At 30.0% G+C, this 16,697-nt stretch overlaps 1 protein-coding gene across 1 annotated transcript in view; it reads right to left on the minus strand.

Annotated features, from left to right (window-relative positions):
• Positions 1 to 16,697, minus strand: part of LOC106052639 (tuftelin-interacting protein 11-like) — a 58,101-nt gene that overhangs the window by 26,130 nt on the left and 15,274 nt on the right. The gene's annotated exons all lie outside the window — the stretch shown is intronic.

A 16,697-nucleotide genomic window follows, 5' to 3' on the forward strand; every position in this document is an offset into this window, starting at 1 on the left:
GATTTAAAAAATGGATCTAATTAATAGTCTACATAGCATGGGCGTAGCCGGGGGGGGGGTTGAAATCTCCCCCTGGGGGGGGGGGGGGGAATCGGAATTTAGTGATTGATTTTTTGCTTTGATTTTGTTTATTTTAGGTGATATTTTAATACTAAACCATCACTTGCCCCAGCACAACGAAAGGGGTTTTGAGTTTAAAACCCCCTACCAGGGGGGGTTCGAGTTTTAAAAACCCCTTCCTGGGGGGGGGGGGGGTTCGAGTTTAAAACCCCTACCAGAGGGGTTCGAGTTTAAAAACCCCTACCAGGGGTTTTGAGTTATAAACCCCCTACCTGGGGTTTTAGCAGTTAACTCGCTCTCTTCTAAAAAACAAAACAAAAAAATGCAAACGAAAATCCCCTAATTCCAAGAGCACAGTTAAGAAAGATTTTGATTTAAAACCCCGTCCAAAATTTACGATAAACCCCCTCTTCAACATAAAAAAAAGCTAATTACGCACTCAAAATGTTATGAGCGTAGCTAAATGGGTTTTGACTGAGTTTTGAGTTTAAATCCCACTTCAGCGGGGTTCGAAGGTAAAAAATACCTCTTTAATATTAAAAACAAAGCAAATTATACACTCAAAGTGTTATGATTGTAGTCAAAGGGGTTTTGAGTTTAAACTCCCCTCCAGTGGAGTTTGAAGCTAAAAAGTACCTCTTCAATATAAATAAAACAAATTACTCACTCTTAAATCTATGAACGTAGCCAAAGGGGTTTTGAGTTTAAACCCCCCGCCAGGGGGGTTTGAGGCTAAGAAATACATCTTCAGTGTAAGCAAAAAAGCAAATTACGCACTCAAAATGCTATGAGCGTTGCCAAAAGGGGTTTTGAGTTTAAACCCCCATTCAGAGGGGGTTTGATGTTAAAAATACCTCTTCAATATAAAAAAAAGCAAATTACACACTAAAATTATTTGAGCGTAGCGAATCCAATCGGGGGTTTTGAGTTTAAACCCCTCTTCTACAGATGGCTTTTTTTTAAAGTTTAAAACCCCTCCAGATGGTTTTGAGTTTAAGATCCCCCTACAGAGCATTTTTAGGTGGAAAACCCCCAACAGATTATATTGACGATAAAACGTCTCTTTTCGATATAAAATCTAAAGCAAACTACAGTCACTTCTTTCCAAGAGCGTATTCAAGAGAGGTTACACATTTTTACCAGTGGCAGGGCTCCATTAATAAACTGCAGTGAATAGTCATCTGCCGAAATTGAAAAACACTAAATGTGGCTCAACAAAGATGGCTAAGACAGATTTTAGAAGTCAGTTATAGAGATCGGGTCTAAATCAAGGAAATCCTATGCCGAACTGGTAGTCGATCCCTTAGTAAGATTGTGAGAGAGCGACGCATGAGGTTTGCGGGACATGTTCTCTAACAAAATGAATTACGCATAAGAAGAGTTGCAATGATATCCTAGTACAACTTGACGCCACTCATTCATGGAAGTCCTCAGAGCAGGTGAAAAGAGGCTTCAGACATTAGGCTACCAGTGACAGATTTCTATGGAAACAGCTTGACGGCAAATGCGCCTTCTAGGGCACATTAATCGTCTTCCGAAAGAATGAAGGGTCAGGATGTAATAAAGATTATGTAGGCACACACACATAAATACATATAAAAAAAATTCGGGGGGGGGGAGAAAAAAATCCACCCCAACCCCCCTCCCCCGAAATAAAATCCTGGCTACGCCCATGCTACATAGTCTACAACTATGGCTACAACACATTTGCATGCCTCTTAATTTTTTTTGTATGCTCTTTATCTTCGTAGAATCATTCATTGATAACATTTACGAACTAGGCATATAATGTAGTTTATTAGATCTGTCATGTAGCATGTATTTTGAGTCATAACTTTTTTTTAATGTATGAAACTGAACAGCAAATCCTGTCGTTCATATCATGATCTTGCCAGTTATATATTATACTTTAAAATAAAAATTCCTTGAATTATATTTAAATCTTAAGATAGTTTTATTTTACGTGTTTCATTCTATTTGAATGTTATTGGCCTAAACATTTTTGTAACTCATAAAAGAAAGATCGATTAAAGAGGTGGTACGAAAAAGATTTACAGTGAGAGTCAGTGAGCCTTGACATACTGACCATCAGTGTGCACACGTGTACTTTCTTGCTTGATAGCACGCAGCGTTCTATTCAACGAGCAATGAAAACGTCAAACACGTGTTAACCTAAGCTGATCCACATTTGTAGGAATTATACACGCACTCGATCTTTATAAATTGATATCTATATTTAAATATAACTGAGACAAATATTTAAATCAATATAAAAGCATTCTTATTAGTCATGTTTCAAAACGACTAAATAAATTCAAACACATGGGTAAAACCCCTATTGTTAATATTTTTTGCTTGTGTAAAGTTTGTTTATACTAAAAAATATCTACCGGTACTGGAAACTAGCATTATATGCTACATTAAAACTTTTTAAATCGGCTTATTACCAGAACATGCAATAAGAATTGCAAATAATTTATTTATTTTAAATCTAATTGAACAGTATAGTACAACTATACACAATTACAGTAAATCAGATCTGTATTATGAATGGTTAAAATATATTTAGTATATGTTACAGATACAGCGTAAAAAAAAAAAGAATGACGTTTAAACACAATGTTTATTAAGCCTCTTCATGAAAGTTCATGATAAGTGATAAGAATCAAAAGTTTTAATAATTTCTAGATCTATAGATATTTACAATTATTTGTTTAAATATTTTTGCATTTTTATATGTGTAATGTGTGGGAACACCTGATCTGTTTAGGCGTCGTAAAACACTTCGGCAGGCCGCATGTGGCCCGCGGGTCGTAATTTGCCCACCACTGATCTACTGATCTATGCAAAGCCTACTCAAAACGTGACCTCTGTGACCCGTATCGAATGTGCCGGTCAAAACCGGTTATATTAGAAAACTAAAATTAGTATCTAGTTCACGCATGCGCACTTATGCGTTCGGTCACATGACATGCCACCAGCCTAAGAGTTTGCGTCATTGCACACAGTCACAGGCCATTGAATCTCTTCGTGGAGAATCAACTAGATCAATACAGTGGTAGTGTACCATTTTTTTTTTTGTAAGGTGAGTAGATCTTGAAATCAGATCTTATCATTTTGTTTACGAAAAATTACAATGTATCAAAGTTGTGTATCGACGTAGATCATCTAGCTATGCAAAATTTCCCGGATGTTTACTAATTTTGAGTGGCGCGAAAAGTGTGCCGCCATTTTAAACATTTATTTTCATCTTAAAGAGCAACTGAAGAGGTTGTGGGGTCAGACGCATACTCATACTGGTATAGTATTAGTATACGAGACTAGAAACGCTAAATCAGGTTTCTCTTATATTTTAAGAATATGCAGAAAAAATGCAGATTACAAATATGTAATTTGATTTCCTTGGAGATAAATAGTTTAGTTTTTAAAATATAAATTTTTAATTTTAAGTTTTATTTCTTATTACCATATAGATTCTATAGTTAGTTCGATAAAAAATTCAAACTCACAATATACTAATTTATTAAAACCTAGCTATATGTAGGTATGACACAAAAAAAATTTAAAAACATTATTTTTTAATTTTGCCAACATCATTTTATAGCATTTCATCTGCATTTTCCAATGATGTATAAATTATTTTTGTAAGACATATGGTCATTAAAATATAAATTTTTTAAAATCATGTTTTCTATTAACATGATTGTGTATGAAAATGGAGAAGTTTAGCTAGGACTAAAAAAATTGCATTTGGAGTTATCTGCCCATAATAAGCTAGCAGAATTAAAAACTATAGTGTCTATTCTGAACCAACTGGGAATTGTTAATCAATGAACAAAAACTCTAATAATATATACAGATTTTAGATCTAAATACAAGTGTACATTGAATTTGTAAAAAATTGAATGCACAAATAATTCAAATCACAATAATGGAGTTTCTATGTGTGGAATGTAATATAGATCTCTAATCAATTAGACCTATAGGAGAAACTGAGTTTATGTTCACATTTAAAAAAAAATAATAATAATTTAACACTGCTACTGAAATTGTGATTTAGAACTGAGACATTAATTCTCTAACCAAAACAATTGAGTTCTTGCAAAGGACATTAAATTATCAAACGATTGCCTGACTCCAAAGGGGTTTATTATATATAATATAAATCTTGATCATTGAAACTATTTAAATAATTAAAAATATTATGGGAAAAAAATGAATAAGCCCAAGGTCTTGGCCTTGGCAGAAACAAAGAATGTTAGGTATGTTGGTGAGGTTTTATCCACTCTGTCATTATTTCTTATGATGTCTTATATTTTAATAAATTTTAAACAGTGTTTAATAATACATTGTTAAAAATAATGGAAGACAAAACAATAAATTTTGAGAAAGAAAAATATTAAGTTTTATTACATTTCTGGTCTGGTCATTAAGAAAGTGGTAGCTGATGATGTTTGTTTTATTCTGAATGAACTTTAGTTATTCAGATGTCATTCTTTGTGGTAAATGATGAAAATATTTGAACATGGTAATAAAACACTGTTGTTGGTTTTGAGCATGATTTTATTTAAGAAACACAACAAATAGTTATTGTTGTGTTGAATGTGGCATGGTATATGTTTTAAAAAAAGAATTGTACAAAAGGAAATTTTATTAACTGGATTGTCTTTAAATTATGTGAAAAATGAGTAAATGATTTCTATTTATTATATGACATTTCATAGATTCTTTTGTCTATTTATTGTGCACTTAAAAAGTGATTTAAAAAAAAAAGTTTTCAATCTCTCATAATAATATTACAATGCATTGTTTGTGCAGAGAATCATATATGTTTTACATATATATTATATTATTATATATGTATTTCTAGCTTTAACAGTAAATTATAAGTCTAGTTATATTTTTTACTAGCTTTAACTTATCTGTTATAAATAGGCTTTAATAAAAAAACAAAACAAATATATTTATTGTGTTTACTTTACGTGAAAGTGATTTAAAGGTATGCACTTTTTACATGTCTGAGATTGTTTCTATTACAACTTACCATTATTGAAGCAGTTTGTAAAATAGAATATTATTGACATGCCTATTGATTTTTTTAATGTAATATTAATGTTTAATTGTAAATGTAAATAATGCATTATCAACTGGAGGTTTTTTTTTAAAAGTATGTTTTCAAAATAAAATGCTTTAACAATTATATAATATTCAAACATATTGACACAAATTAATAAAATATTTATTGGCTTCATGGTATTTAGCAAAACACATATATCAAATGGGGTGAATATTGAACAATTATGTTTATTTTATTTGTTATTTTTTCAAGCATGGACTGGCATAGCTATTATTGCATGATATGATTTATTGGAATGTTAAAAATAAATATTTAATTTTAATCTAAGAAAATTCCTAAGGTTCTATTGAATTTAACAATTTATTTTAAAGAACCTATTGATTTGCCTTCATTACCATTCCAGATGTTGCAATGAACAGGAATGCTAACAATCAGTAACACAACATTCTTATTTAGAGTTATCATTTCTACTGGAATTTAATCTAATTTAAGATAAAATACACAAAATTATGCCATTCTATGATTCTACAGAAATCACATTAGGACTATTTAAAAAAAGTTTTTTTTTAATAATAAATATAATAACTATTGTTACTATTGCTATCAATATTAAGTAGCCTATATATTGTTATTTAATTATATTGGGCTTGAAAATCTTTTTTTTTTTTTAAAGCTCTTTTTTTTTTTTTTGTCTATTGCCAGCTGGGTTAGAATAGAAATTAGACAATGTTGAAAAAAATGGCCGCCAAAAATGATCTCAGTTAACCTTAAAAGAAAGTGATTTTAAAAAAGATATTAAGACAAAACAATTAATTTTTTAGGTCTACATACAGATATATGTATGATCTGTAAGATTTTAATATTTTTAGACAAACACCACTTTTAATAATCATATAATTTGAGATAATTCCTGGTTATCATAAGCTATCGCCATTGACTGCCATGTTAATTACAAATAAAACAGTTGATCTTACAAAAAAATTAATGGAAAAAAAAATAATGACAGATTTTTATGAAACTAAAAATAAATTGTAGAAGAATAATTTACCTAGATTACTCAACAAAAATAAAAAAAGACGTATTTTTAAATTTTTTTGCTAACTAGAGATAAAAATGATACACATGCAATTTCAATAGGCTAATATCGTTAGGACTCCAATGAGCAGATGACAATGTTTATACCGCGCCGCAATGCATTGTTGTTAGGTCATTTGACATACCTACTATATGGTTGAAAAGGGCTTGAAAAAATATTTCCAACCATACTAAATTTATCATTGTATGACAAGTGGAAGGGGAGATATTAATTTTTAATTGAGAGGGGAAAAGTCTTGGATTTTTTAGATCCATGTCATTTCTGTTCACTACCGGAAGTTGAATCAAACTTGGAAATAGGTCAAGAGTATTTTTTTGTTTGTGCTGCCAATTTATCTAATTTTGTGACAAGAATAATCCTCAATTTTTTTCTAATTTTGTTTTTTCTCTTTATTGCATGTAACATTGAATCAATTTTTAATGTATTGATAGGATTAATAATTATTATTTAAAGAAATATAAGTGTACTCTTAATGATATTCTATTTTATAGGTTGATTATTAATCAAAATATTTTTTTTATTGCAACAAATGTTAGTTGTTGATTTTTTGGAAATAAAATAGCATATATACAATAATCACTTAGACATCAGCAAATCAATCGGTAGTTCTGCAGGAGTTCAAGGGGCAGCCATCTTTGTTACTATTTTGTTATTGTTTATGTTCCAAAAAAATAACAAGAATGAGGTAGTTCGTATTTCTGACCTACTTTAACCGGTAAAACTTTACATCGCAGGACCCTAGTTTTTCAGGTCAATTATTTGGCAGCTGTCTATCCGCACGTACTGACGTGACCTCACCTGCTCGCGCACAGAGCGCGCCCGGTCACTGCCCCCCCTCTCTCTCTCTCTTCTTTTAGTACGTTAAATCGTAGATCTATGTAATATAGATTTAGATTTTTTTGTACAAATTATTCTTGGAATAACTATTAATGTTTAGATGGTATTTTATGTTTTTAATTGGGGAATTTTTATTAATATATTATTAATTAATTATAGGCCTACGTATCTTTGCTAAAAAAAATAATATTATAAATCTAATCGTGATAAATCTAATCATGTGTTAACTGTTTTGTTTCTTTTAAATACGTATTGAAATACATTTTTTTTTTTAAATTTAATTTGAAAATAAAATAAAGAATATGTTGCACATATACGAAACCCAGTATGATTGGTTTACTTTAAAGTAAAATTACATTAAATCAATAATAGGTACTTTGATAAAAATTTCTAACTCAATATATTGTAATGAAACTGATATAGTTAGATAGAGCTCTTTAAACTGAATTTATTGATACCTAATTTATGTTTATAAGATAATTAGAACAGAAGTTATAGCAATTTTAGTGGTGAAAATTTTGCCTATATTTTAAAAAATATTTCGTGACCGAAAAAGGGAAATTTTGCAATAAAAATGCTGTAACTTATACAGCATTTGCATGAAAATTTCACAAGAAATGCATGATTATGTCCTGATATTTATTTTACTTTCAAACAACGGATAGACTTTGACGAAATTTTCTTATTAATTTTGAAAGTGAGATTACTTGTAAAAAAACGATCGACGAAGAAGTACTTTTTCACATTTCAAAGACCGTAACTTTTGAACCGTAAGAGATAATTGAATACAATTTTAAACAGAGATGCTTGATTACCTGTTACTACTTATTTTACCTTTAAATTATACATAGAAGTCCAAGAAAATATTTTACACTTCATGACGAGGCACCACGTGTCAAAAAAAAAAGACAGAAAAGTGCTTTTTTTCTGTTAAAAAGGCTGTAATTTTTTAATTTTCAGAGATATATGAATAAAATTTTCAGCACAAATGCATGAATTTAATTGTGTTGTTCTTTTCATTATTTTGAAATCTGAGATTGAAGTTAGCACAAAACTTTTTTTGGTTATAGCACTGTGGCGACAGTAAGTAGATGTAATAAGTCACCAGGTCGAAAATAATTTTCCAATATGAACTTTTTTGCTTGCCCTCAATGATAGTGGCAGAATCTGTTAAAGTATTAAATTACATCCCTGTCTGTTGCTGCCACATTAGTGTGTATGACAATCATGTCAAACCGCAGCCACATCTCCTTCTTGAGCTCTGCGATGCTGCCAGGTGTCAAAGTTAGTGTATCATCCAATACAACTTAACTACACCACTACTGCTCCCTGCCTCTGCATCATCAGTGTATGTTTTGTTTGTTTTACATGTTCCGGATGTTCCTTCAGAGTTGAAGATAGTTACTTCCTAGTCCAAACCTCCGGTTTGACGAGGAGGGAGCGGGTAGGGTTTGAACCCGGGACCATCGATAAATCCAAACGACAATCCAGTGCGCAGACCGCACAACCAGGCAGCCATCCATCTGACTTTCATGTCACCACACTCACCACCTAGTGGCACACCACTGCCAGTTATGTCCATGATGAAGTTTTCTGTGAAAATAAAAAAAATAGAGCTTACGACTGGCCATCAAGGCAACAACTTATTGAGATAAAACTAATGAAAATAGTTAGGTCTAATGTTAATCTACATGCAGTAATTAGTTTCAATGACGACACGCGATAAAAAATATAAAAATTTTGAAGTCAACTTACCGCTATCTGCCGTACGAGAAATGTCCATGAAAACAATAGAACCACGCTTATGTCGATCTAAATAATTAACTGATATACTATCCATGTGAAAGGAATGGGCACAATTAATCCGATTAAGGATGAATTTGAGAACAAAACCACATTATACTAGACCACACATTGTCTCAGCCTTATATACTGCCGCAGGGAAACACTAGTTTCCGGTAACCCAAAAAAAATCGACCTATTCCGGAAAATCAAAGTACCTATCAATAAATTAAAAAATATATAAATATAGGCCTATAACCCGTACATATATAGGATAACGGTACCATACATTTGTGACACAAACAAAAAAAAACAAATTAGAAAAAAAAAAGATTAATTCATTCTCATTATTTATTTTTTATAGCCTTTTTAATAATTTTTTTTTATTACATAATATAGATCCAGAGTTTTCATGAATGACTAGATCTATCACGAACTATTACATGATACTACCGACACCGTCTAGCCGGTTGTGACCTGATTACCGTAGCGATAGACAGCACGGTGCTGCCACCTGCGTAATATCCTTCAAAAGGGTCCTGCGATGTAAAGTTTTACCCTTTAACCAAAGTCACGTGATAGTAGGACAACAAAGAGAAGAATGGCCTTTTCTTCCTATATTTCCATTGTTGTTGCTCCTCTATTTTTACGAAATTTTACATTTACAAACATTTTAAAATATACAGAGTACATCAACGAACTCCCTGAATGTTCAAATTATTATACGAATGTTTTCATAAAGGGCCAAGAACTGTTTAAGGATAGGTTTAAATTATCAATATTTCCCTTATAGTTATAGTTATGACAAGTGTCAACACTTTGCTGATGATAGATCTACACTCACATACAGAAGAATATGTTTTTACAAATGTGTGACGACGTGTCTTGTATATATATATTTATTTATTTATTTATATTTATAGGCCTATATATGAGATAATATATTATGCATATTAGTTGAAACATTGTTATTTTCATTAACTTCAGCCATTTTTTTAACGTTATGTATTTCATATTCCGCTAATTGTTAATACATTATGCACATCGATAACATTAAGAATTATTTTTTGTGTTCTACACATGATGTATTATTATGACATTATGTTATTAAAAGTACTATCATTTTTAAGAAATTCACAAAATGTTACATTAAAGTTTCAAAAATGCGTCGACGAAACAGATCTAGATCCATTTTATTACTTAGAAACCAAATTTAGCAATGAAAGGGCGGGGTAAGACACATTTGGTTTGTGTAACTGTAAGAGTAGATCTAGATTTATCCTTGACTATCATATGTGTTATTTGTTCGCTAAACAACTGAAGCCTATTACGCACAAGGAAAACTCATGGCAGTCTTTTTATCTTTTATAACAACTAGTCGACAAATCGACAACACACTAGCCCTAGAGCTATCTGACCAATACACACTGGTCTGCTGTCCAACTTTTAGTGTTCTACTCAAGTTCAAGCTTGTTTACTTTTGGGCAGAGAGGAGGGGGGGGGGGGGATGAAAGTGTTACTTTTTTTTCTAGGACTGGTTACCCGAATGCTAAGAACTGTAAGTGTAGTCATTCATTGTAGATCAAGAAATCTTGATCTCAGTATGGCAGATTATAGGCCAACGCTTCGGTACCTTCTATCAAAGGTTTAACTATTTGTTTTGGTTGAAACTATTAAAAAAATGTATCTCTAGATTCTCCTGTTAACAAATTATAGTTTAGCGCTAATGAGTAAATTGAAACCACAAAATATTGACTTAAAACGCCCCAGATTTCCCACTACAAACTAACTAAAACTAAGCACGGTGCGCGTTGTATACACACAACCACGTGACTCGGGGGGAATTCGGAACTACCTCATTAACATTACTTCTGTGTTTTCAAAGCAATGCTATTTTTTCTTTTAATTTTGACTTGGTGTCAATACAATACGTTTCTTATTGTTCTGTCTTCTTTTTAATTGTTATATAACAATATATGCTTTTTAGAATTTTCAATGTTATTTCAAGAATTTGTAATAGGCCTACCACTAAACAATAAATAAAACTTAATAGAGAATCTAAATTTAACTAGCTAGGCCTACAATAAATATCAGCACAGTTTATTATTACAAAAAATTAATTGACCTTTAAGAACCTTGTCATATTAATATATTAATTAGTTCTAGCAGTTAGATTATGAGTCTAATTAATAGACTTATTAGATTTAGGACTAGAATAGTAATTTTTATAGCTAGATCTAGCATATTTTTTAGCTACAAAAATTAAAACAAACAAAAACCCAAATCTGAGAGAAAACCCAAGATATAAGATTACAGTTTAAACAATAACAAAGATGGCTGCCCCTTGAACTCGTGCAGAATTACCAATCAATCAAATAAAATTAAAATAGTATCACAATTAAAGAATAATTATAATTATTTTTCTAATAGGCTTTGGGGAATCTCACAGATTCTTAGATTATTTGCTTTTGTAAACAATATATTTTCTTTAAGAATAGGCACACCACTTTTATTTTATTTCTTGCTCATCTGTCCACACTCAGTTAAATAATCTATAACAATTTCCCCACATCTTTTTCTTAGTAAACAAAAAGAAAATTTATCTCTTGCTCATTTCTTTTTTAGTGCAAAGATATTGCAAGCGTTGTTGCCATTTTGTCTTACCATCTAAAAATAGCCATTTTAGCATTTGGTGCTTTTTATGATAATAAATTAAAAAACCTAAGATTCTTTCAGCCCAAGTATTGTGATGAAGCACATTTTTTTATACCCACTGATGGGCCTGATAAATCCCTTTGTAATGAGAAACTGTCTCATTAATATGCCCAGTGTTGACTGAGGTATAGTTTGATTTAAAAATTAGTGGAGTTTACTAACAGTAGAGATATCATGGTTTGATAATTAATTTAGAGGACAACTAAAAGCATTAGTCTGAGAGTTAAATAGAAACTCTGGTGCATCTAGCAATTTTAATGCAGTGTAAAGTGTCCTTGATGTTTCACCTAAATGTGAAAAACAAATCATAGTATTGCCTTTAAAAATTTAATTCAATTTCTTATATTTTTGTATTTAACAATAATAGCTATATAATATTTTAATTTAAAAAATCTTAAAATTTATATTAATAGTAATAAAATATAATAACAATAATAGTAAAAAAAAATATAGTTTAATAATAATAACCTAGCTGAAGTAGTTGATAATTATGTGATGCAAACAAAGCTTAAATCAGACATGCCTACAGTCCTGCATTATGCGGAACCGTCCCGCAAAAGCATCAAAAAAGCTCACATGTTCCGCAGTTCCACATTCACATTTTTTGTTTCGCCAAGTGTGAATTCCGACACAAACAAAAAATCGACAATTTTTCATTATTTATTAATAGTGCGAAATGAAAATACTGAATGAAAATAAAATATATATAGGTCTGTGTTTATTGTTTACATTTCATCTTCTCCCGGACCCGGTGTGTCCTAAATTTACGACGATATGGTTGAGCTAGATCTAGACATAGATCTAGATCTAGTACTCTAGGTCTAGATACTAGATATATTCTTAGAATCTAGTAAGTGCTAATAAGCCAAATGTTCTATTCAAATCCTTTTCTTTTCCCGACAATGGCTCTACTCTATTAGTCTAGACTCTAGAATCACTCTAGACGTCTTGTACTACTAGATTACTAGATGATACTAGATCTAGTTACTACTTATACTAGTACTAATACTGTCAATACAAAGTAGTAGAGACGACTCTAGTTCTATTCTAACACTAGTAACTCACTGTCTACTCTAGTTAGTAACACTAACTCAACTGGTTTCTTAGGTTTCTAAGTAAAAGGATTTTTTTATAATACGTTATTAAAGATCTACACCTAGAATCTAAATGATAATAATGTAATTAACTTAGACACAGTAATGCTAAGGCCTAAATAAGGCTATCTATATTTATATTATATCTACTTATTACTTACATTATTTACAAAGTCTAAATTGGGATCTAGGGCTAGGCCTAGCACTAGATTAGATTACTAGATATTATAACTAGATGATACTAAATCTACATCTATCTACAGAAATAGACTTAGAAGGTGATAGATCTCTAGATTTCTATGTCTATGTATCATTATCATGATTATGTAATAAATTTAGTTCTCAATATAGGTAGTTCGATAAAAAATTCAAACTCACAATATAATAATAAAACCTATATGGTTGAATAGGGCTTGAAAAAATATTTCCAACCATACTAAATTTATCATTGTATGACAAGTGGAAGGGGAGATATTAATTTTTATTTGAGAGGGGGAAAGTCTTGATTTTTTAGATCCATGTCATTTCTGTTGAATCAAACTGGGAAATAGGTCAAGAGTATTTTTTTGTTTGTGCTGCCAATTTATCTAATTTTGTGACAAGAATGATCCTCAATTTTTTTTCTAATTTTGTTTTGAGTTTCTCTTTATTGCATGTAACATTGAATCAATTTTGAATGTATTGATAGGATTAATAATTATTATTTAAAGAAATATAAGTGTACTCTTAATGAATATATAGTAAAACACTATTTGTAATTGAAAAGTACTTATGTTTGTTAAAAATTCATTTTGAAAGATTTAAATCTTGAAAGAGAATTTTTTTTTTATTTAAGTGTCTGGTATCTATACTTATTATGCTGAAAATATTATTTAAAAAATTGAAAAGTAATGCTTTGATTTTAAGTAATTTTTGAAGAATGAAGTACATAATTTTTAAATCTATATCAAATCTGCAACACAAGTTAATGAACAACATAATTGATATTATGAAAAGAATAGATGCATTCTAAATATTAATACCTAATGCATGATTTTATATAAGAGAAATGTCTAGATATTCTATTTTATGGGTTGATTATTAATCAAAATAGATTTTTTTATTGCAACAAATGTTTGTTGTTGTTTTTTTGGAAATAAAATAGCATATTTACAATCATCACTTAGACATCAGCAAATCAATCAAATAAAATTAAAATACATTTAAGGAAATGTAAAATAGTATCACAATTAAAGAATAATTATAATCTCAGCATCATCCATAATTCCATAATTTTTCTAATAGGCTATGGGTAATCTCACAGATTCTTAGATTATTTGCTGTTGTAAACAATATATTTTCTTTAAGAATAGGCACACCAACATCTTTCAAAGCAGCTTTTATTTCATTTGCCATTTCATTTCTTCATCTGTCCACACTAAATTAATTAATCCATAATAATTTCCCCACATCTTTTTCTTGGTAAACAAAAAGAAAATTTATCTCTTGCTCATCTCTTTTTTAGTGCAATAATAATTTCCCCACATCTTTTTCTTGGTAAACAAAAAGAAAATGTATCTCTTGCTCATTTCTTTTTTAGTGCAAAGATAATGCAAGCGTTGTTGCCATTGACTTTTGTCTTACCATCTAAAAATAGCCATTTTAGCATTTGGTGCTTTTCATGATAATAAATTAAAAAACCTAAGATTCTTTCAGTCCAAGTATTGTGGTGAATCACATTTTTTTATACATACTAATGGGCCTGATAAATCCCTTTGTAATGAGAAACTGTCTCATTAATATGCCCAGTGTAGACTGAGGTATAGTTTGATTTAAAAATTGAGTGGAGTTTACTAACAGTAGAGATATCATGGTTTGATAATTAATTTAGAGGACAACTAAAAGCATTAATCTGAGAGTTAATTAGAAACTCTGGTGCATCTAGCAATTTTTAATGCAGTGTAAAGTGTCCTTGATGCTTCACCTGATAATTATGTGATGCAAACAAAGCTTAAATTCTATGAACATTACCAATGACTAGTGGTACAAACTGGATAGCGAAATTTTTTTAATTTTTGCTTTAACTTAATAACTATTGTTATATTATATCATGTGACAACTCAATAATAAAAAATATATATTGAATGTTGTCTGTTTCCGGGTTGCCATGGTAACGGCAGCCATCTTGAAAATAAACAAAAATTAGTTCATATAGGAAAATTCTAAAATTTTTCAAAATAGATAAATTTCAAAGCTAAAAATACTTACACCTTAAAGTATAAAGGTGGCTGGTAGGAGCTAGCTAGATTTTATACATTTTCCCTTAGTAATGTGCATTTTATGATTTTTTAAAAAAGGGTGATTTTTTTCCTGTAAAATGCATCCACATTTTTTTTTCCCAAAAGATCATATATTAAAAACTTCTTCAGCTAAAGTCATTAAAACTAGCTGATTCTCTGTATTATTTATCTCTGAATATGTGTACCAAATTTGACACATTTATCTCTATTAGTTCTAGAGATTTTAGAAATATGTTACAGGGGGGGGGGGGGGGGTCACAAAAAATGCATTCACTCAAAAACAGTGAATTTGTATTAAGAAAAATATGGAAAATAGTGTTCACCACTCATCATTAAAATGGTTTTGTTTTTTTTCAATAAAAAATGCTATTTTTTAGAAAATTTTTGGTGCCAGTTTATAAAATACATGTCCACCTATTTAATTACACCAAAATTGAAAAATCGATTTTTTTTACCCAAAATCGGATCCAGTAACCCATTAAAAGATAACTAAGAATTTTTTAAAATTGTATAGATTACATTAAATCATATATTGTATTGAATTGGAATAATTTGAAAATTTTGTACAAAAAAAAAAAAAATGTAATTTTACTATGAAATTCAAAATACCAACGTTTATGGACCTATGCAGGTTTTATATGAAAAATGGAATACTACTTCCGGTGTTTATACGCGGATTTCGAACTCACTACTCAATAAGTCCATAGATCTAGACATAAATATTTAGATCTATGATATAATTATTATAATATGTGTTCTTAGACTTAGAGGACTTATTAGATGTAGGTCTATTCCTAGACTAGTAGACAGACTCTTAAATTATTTTAGATCTAGAACTAGAGACAACTTCTAGAGTGACTAGAGTAGAGCCCTAGAAAAGGATAGATAATCAAGTAGATCTAGAATAATCTAGTCATTAGAAATTAGAATAATTAGATTTAGATCTAGTACTAGTAGTAGTAAATAGGTCATTAGAATAGATTTTTTTTAGAATTCATCATATAGGAGTTAGAACTATTGATTTCAAACAAAGGATATAATTATGAATTAAAGGTTTTCTTACTTTTAATTATACTATTTACATCTAATGTATAAGAAGCAAACTAGTTTTGTTATTAAAGTAATATAATTGAAGTTTTATTTACATTGCGTACAGTATGGCTGACAAACATAAAAGCGTTTATGTTCCACATTGGGGCCTAAAATTCCACATTTTCAACCTGAGTGTTCCACATTCTGGGTCTTGAGGGTAGGCATGTCTGTTAAATTCTATGAATATTACTAGTGACAAGTGGTACAAACTTATTTAAAAGTTAACTAAGATTAATTTTTTTATTGTACAGATTACATTAAATCATATTGTATTGAATTGGAATAATTTGAAAATTATTTAACCTTATGTAAAAATAATTAATTTTATATTTAGATTAATCAATTGCTTTTAAAAAGAAATTATTCAAATCATAGATGGTTATAAATAGGGGGCCGATTGAGATGGATTTAAATGTGTACTGACAGTGATGGATGTATATATGTTTTAGCAAAGCTCTTGTTTTCATGGATAATTTTGTTTCTGCCAACTTATCCAAAAATATAGTGTTCAGTGCTGAAAAATGTCAACTATCGATAATTGGTCACATATTTGAGTGAATCAAGAGGACTTCACTGGAAGACATTTTTCTAATTAAATTTGATTGAAAATATGCTTCTAAGTTATCAATTATGAATCTAAGTAATTACCTAGATGAGCCTCTTTT

The sequence above is a fragment of the Biomphalaria glabrata genome, chromosome 6 (assembly GCF_947242115.1).
Source record: "Biomphalaria glabrata chromosome 6, xgBioGlab47.1, whole genome shotgun sequence".
Lineage (NCBI taxonomy): Eukaryota > Metazoa > Mollusca > Gastropoda > Planorbidae > Biomphalaria > Biomphalaria glabrata.